Source organism: Microtus ochrogaster, unplaced genomic scaffold, assembly GCF_000317375.1.
Source record: "Microtus ochrogaster isolate Prairie Vole_2 unplaced genomic scaffold, MicOch1.0 UNK65, whole genome shotgun sequence".
Classification (NCBI taxonomy): Eukaryota; Metazoa; Chordata; class Mammalia; order Rodentia; family Cricetidae; genus Microtus; species Microtus ochrogaster.
The window spans coordinates 1,490,032-1,495,834 of record NW_004949163.1 but is presented as its reverse complement, the minus strand read 5'-3'; the positions used below and the strand labels follow the sequence as shown (position 1 = coordinate 1,495,834).

At 44.2% G+C, this 5,803-nt stretch overlaps 1 protein-coding gene across 9 annotated transcripts in view; it reads right to left on the bottom strand.

Moving 5' to 3' along the window:
• Atrx (ATRX, chromatin remodeler) overlaps window positions 1-5,803 on the bottom strand; it is a 162,786-nt gene that overhangs the window by 156,288 nt on the left and 695 nt on the right. The window contains exon 1 of one of the 9 annotated variants that reach the window (XM_013354722.2): window positions 5,525-5,572. The exons of the other annotated variants lie outside the window; for them this stretch is intronic. The gene's annotated coding sequence lies outside the window, so the exon portion shown is untranslated. Of the gene's footprint in view, window positions 1-5,524; window positions 5,573-5,803 lie in introns of those variants that run through there. 9 annotated transcript variants of the gene reach the window in all.

Below are 5,803 nucleotides of genomic sequence, written 5' to 3'. Positions count from 1 at the left end.
AAAAAAATGTAAAGCTCTTAAAAGCTGAGCCATTGATTATTCAGTATATGACTTAGCCAGGTCATCAGTTTAATTTTCCTTCCTCTGGCTCTTGCCTACTGGGCATTTTTCTACCGCAGGTCCCTAAAACATTTGTTGTTTTTTTTTAAATACAAGTAAAACAATAAAACTAAGCTCTTCTCCTACCTAAGAAAGTTCTGATGAAGAAAAACAACTGGAATTACTACACAAAAATCAAATTAATGATAAAAGTATAGCTGTCCATATTATATCTGTTTCACATTAAAAGATAATGAAGCCAGGAAGGGTGGAACAATGGAGAAACTGGAATTGAGATTGACTGATTTGGAACTGTGGGCTTGGTTCTCAAGCACTGTCTGTCTGTTTCTTTTGTAACTTTGATTGTTATGACTAGGGAGATTAGTGACACTTCAGCCTGAGACAGTTCTTAGTACCCCAAGGAATTCTTCCACAGCAATAACCAGGGAAGTACAGCTTTACTGACACTCTACCATATAGACATATGGTTTGCCTTGGTTGGGGGGGGGAGCTTTTTTCCCTTCTTCCTTTTTTTAAAGACAGGATTTCTCTGTGTAACTCTGATTCTCCTAGAACTCACTCTGTAGACCACGGCGGCCTTGAACTCAGAGATCCACCTGCCTCTGCCTCCTGAGTGCTGGGATTAAAGGCACGTGCCATCACCAGCTGGGCACAAACAATTTTAAATTAAAGTAATTCAATCCCTGAAGTCTGGAGTGGTGGCTCATACCTGTAATTTCAGCACTTGGGAGGCTGAAGCAGGAGACTGGTTTATGCAGAGGCCAGCATAGACTACCAACCGAATTCAAGGCTATCATGGACCACATACTGAGACCTGTCTCAACCAAAAAGAAAAGAACAGAATACAAGCTGAGTTAAGGCTGGATAGAGCCCGATGGTGGTGGCATGCGCTTTTAAACCCAGCACTCAGGAGGTAGAGGCAGGTGGATCTCTGTGAGTTTGAGGTCAGCGTGGTCTACAAGAGCTAGTTCCAGGACAGCCAGGACTGTTTCACTGAGAAACCCTGTCTCAAACACCCCGCCCCCAAAAAAGACTGGGTAGAATTCAGGCTCCACTAATTACAAGTTGTAAAACTTCAATCAAGTTCTGTTTCTATTTCCTCAGCAGCAAAATGGGGAAGATGAAGTAGTATTCTGAAAATTAATTCCAACTATACATGCTGGGCCTTGCATACTTCAGCACTTTAGAGCTCCTGGAGAAAGCCGGAGTTTGGTTCTGGGCACCAATTGTCAGGTGCTTCACAAGTGCCTGGAACGCCAGCTTCAAGGGACCCAACACCCTCTTTTCTGGCTTTGTGCTTGAGGAAGAATGGCCCACATAAACTCATACATTTGAATGTTTAGTCATCAGGAAGTGACACTATTTAAGGAGCAGGAGGTGTAGCCTTGCTGGAGATTTGAAAAGTACATGCCAGGCCCAGTGTCTGTATGTCTGCTTGCCCATCCTTCCCTTCCTCTCCCTCTCTGCTACTGCTCCGCATCAGTAGTGCTGACAATGATCCCACCATGATAATGGACTAACCTTCTGAAACTGTAAACAAGTCCCCAAAAAGAGTTGCTGTGGCCCTGGTGTCTCTTCACAGCAATAGAACAGTGTTGGCACTGGCCACTCTTCCCAGATTCAATTCCTAGCACCCACATGGCAGATTACAACTGTCTGTAACTCCAGTTCCACGGGATCTGACAACCCCCCACCCCAAGATATACATATAAGCAAAATACCAATTCACATGAAATAAAAATAAATAATTTTTTAAGAAAAATAAGTTAGGCCGGGCGGTGGTGGCGCACACCTTTAATCCCAGCACTCGGGAGGCAGAGGCAGGCGGATCTCTGTGAGTTCGAAGCCAGCCTGGTTTACAAGAGCTCGTGCCAGGACAGGCTCCAAAGCTACAGAGAAACCCTGTCTCGAAAAACAAAAACAAAAAAAAAAAAAAAAATGTGACAGCCGGGCGGTGGTGGCGCACGCCTTTAATCCCAGCACTCGGGAGGCAGAGGCAGGCGGATCTCTGTGAGTTCGAAGCCAGCCTGGTTTACAAGAGCTCGTGCCAGGACAGGCTCCAAAGCTACAGAGAAACCCTGTCTCGAAAAACAAAAACAAAAACAAAAAAAAAAAAAGAAGTTTCAGATGATGGGCTGGAAAGATGGCTCAGTGGTTAAGAGTACTGCCTGCTCTTCCAAAGGTTCTGAATTCAATTCCCAGCAACCACATGGTAGCCCAAACCATCTGTAATGAGATCTGATGTCCTCTTCAGGCCTGCAGACATGCATGCAGGCAGAACACTGTATACTTAATATTTTTTTTAAAAAAAAGTTTCAGATGGGAAAAATAGGCCCTCAAGAAGTTTCAGATGGGAAAAATATTAGTAAGTGGCCTAGAGACCATTCTTGTGAAATTGACAATGTGGGTACTTTTTGCCCTTGTCCTAAAAATCCGCCTGAAGCTAAACTGAAGAGTTTTAGATTAATGCCATTAGCAGAAGGTTTCAAGACAGCTAATATTGACCATATGACCTAGAGTGGCTATTAGTCTTCACTCTTATGCAGATCTATGACGATAAGGAACAAGCTAGACAAGGGGAGACACAAAATGTACAGTTTGAGGAGAAAAGGGGCACCAGGAAAAAGTTTAAAGAAAAGCCTGATGCTAAGTGGAATAAAGGGAGTGGGGACCTGAAAGCAAGACCCCACTCAGGTAAGCTAACTTGTGAAAAAGAATTCAAGAGAAATTTAGGCAGTGAAGGAAACCATCAGCAACAGAAAGCTGATGAAGATGTAACTGAGTGAGGGGGCCATGTTCCAGCCCTAGCAAACGGCAGAACTTGATAGCTTTGACCACAAGGTTCAGGCTTTGGAGTCAGGGATACAAGAAAGAGGCTATGGCATCTCCCTGCACAGAGGCCTAAAGAAGCCATTGTGTGAACTGTGAAGGTGAAGCCTGGATTACCTTGGAGACCCCAGAGACACTTGGAGAGCCAGAGCCTTGGAACACCTGCTGAGGGCAGCTGCTAACAGAGCAGAACAAGCCCAAGGGAAGTATGCTGTAGGCAATAAAGCTGCAAGGAGTTGGAGACCGGAAGAATGCTCCTCACCACCATGATAGTAAACTAAACCTCTAAAACTGTAAGCAATTTCCTAATCAAACATTTAAATCAGAGTTGCCATGGTCATGGTGTCTCTTCACAGTAATAGAACAGTGACTAAGACAGGCCTCTTCCAGCACCTGCACACATGTATATGTAACACATAATAAAGATACACCTTTATTTATTTATTTTTTTATTTTTTTTTTCGAGACAGGGTTTCTCTGTGGTTTTGGAGCCTGTCCTGGAACTAGCTCTTGTAGACCAGGCTGCTCTCGAACTCACAGAGATCCGCCTGCCTCTGCCTCCCGAGTGCTGGGATTAAAGGCGTGCGCCACCACCGCCCAGCAATAAGATACACCTTTAAAATAAAAAATACACTGTTGGGGCTGGAGAGATGGCTCAAAGGTTAAGAGCACTGACTGCTCTTCCAGAGGTTCTGAGTTCAATTCCCAGCAACCACATGGTGGCTCACAACCATCTGTAATGATACCTGGTGCCCTCTTCTGGCCTGCAGGTGTACATGCAGGCAGAACGCTGTATACATAATTAATAAATAATTTAAAAAAAAATACACTGTTGCCTGCTCAGTGAGTAAATGTGTCTACTGCAAGACTGAGGACCTGATTTCTATCCCCTGAACCCACATGGAAGGGGAGAACACACTCTGACCCCTGTAGGTCTTTCATATAAACACACCAAATAAATGTAACTTTAAAATGTGTTAATTATGCAATGACAACAAGTACTCAATTTTAGTTATGATTATTGTCATCACCAGGATCAAAAAAAAAAAAACCCTCAAGACCAGTAAAAAAATAAAGAAAACCCCAGCATTAAAGCAGTAGGCATGATTTCTTCATCCTAAAGAAAGAGGAGTTTCCTGAGGTGGTTGTGTCAAATACTGTGTAGAAGTCTCAGAAACTGGAAAAACTGAAACAGGAAGATCTACTGGGCCTAGGAATTAAAGAGCCAACCTGGTCAACATGGTAACATTGTTTCAAACTAAACTGCACTAAAACTGGGGTGCAGCTCAGCAGGGGAGCAGTAGGTTAGGGATGCACAGGACCGCAAAGAGGAAGGCTAGGCTGATAGAACAGGTGGTAGCATTTTTACTTAGCATGCACAAAAGTCCTGGGTTCAATCCTCCAGTCCAGCAAACCCCAGCACGGTGACATGTAATACCAGCTTTGGTAAGTTTATGATCTTCCTTCATTACACTGTTCGAGTTCAGTTTACATGAGATCCTGTCTCAAATAAATAAAAATGAAAGAAGAGAAAATCCAAGGAAGACCTATTTTTTTTTCATCTGATATACAGTCTTAGGATATTGACCAGGCTGGATTTGAACTTGTGAGATCCAAGATTGTTCTGCCTCAGTCTCTTGATGGCAGAGGCTACAGGCAACACCTGTGTTTTCTGTTCAGGAATTTTCAGTTTTGAATCAGGCTGGCTTCAAATGCAGCTTCACCCTCCACAAAGGCACAACTATGGTTTTAAATATAACTAAGAAACTAAATAAAATGTAGCAATCATACAGAACTGAATGCCTAATAATAACCTGACAATACTTCCTAATACCCCATAAAGATTTGTCGTGAGTCAATTAACACAAATTCATAAAACAAGGCAAAGATCTTTACACAACTAAGAGCCTGTATTTTAGAACCAACGTATATTTTCCCTAAGTAAAAAGAGCATCTATGCGCTGCTTGCTGAAAATAGGCTGATAGACTCGTTCTCAAATTCTACAATCTAAACTGCTCTAAAAACATGCTGTCCTAGTAGTAATTCAAAGGCACATTTTGCCAACTATAAATGCAATTATGATCCATGCTACCTGTAATTTTATTTTGCCACTGGGTACCAAGCACGCATCTCATCTGAGCAGAAAAAAAAAAAAAAACAACCTAATTCACTCTTAGGATGAAAAGTCAAATATCGAACTGCCCACAGAGAAAGGTAACTGCATAAAAGCAGTATACATTTCAGATTAACTACTCAAAACAGTCAAGAAGCAAACTGGAAACGCGTGAAAAACAGCCTCGGTCTAATTAAAACGTTTGATTAGTAAGATATGGCCTGCCGGGCACAGCTACCTCTGCAATAAATCTTACTTCTGGTGAATCCCCGTTAACTGGCTCCTCATCTCTCGTGGAACAAATAAATAAAAACATGACCTAACTACTTCCCGAAATATGCCCCAAACGCGGGGAAAACAACTGATGTCCCACTAAAAACCGGACTTTGCCAAAAAGTAGTACGCCAGGCTTCTCAGAAAGCAAAAAGCATTAGCCTGCCCCCTCCCCCGCCGCCAGCCGTTGAAAAAAAAATCCCAGGATACCCTCCAGGATTTGGGGTGGGTGAGAAAGAAGATAATACCTTTGGGGCCAGCGTCCTTGCCCTCCAACCTCGAAAGCTCTGCCACCGCAACTGCGGGGAGCCGAGAATTTCCCGGGGCGACTGCCCTTAAAGCGAGCTCGTCCCAGGATCTCACTTCCTCCCGCCGCCCCTCCTCCGCCCCTCCCCCGCCCGCTCTCCCCGGCTCCCTCCCGGTTTCTCTTAAGTGCCATCGAGGGGCGCCGGGAATTGCAGCCAGTAAATCGCGCCCCACCACTCAGCCGCGGGGCCACCGCAGCGGCGCCGCCCGCGCCCCGCCGG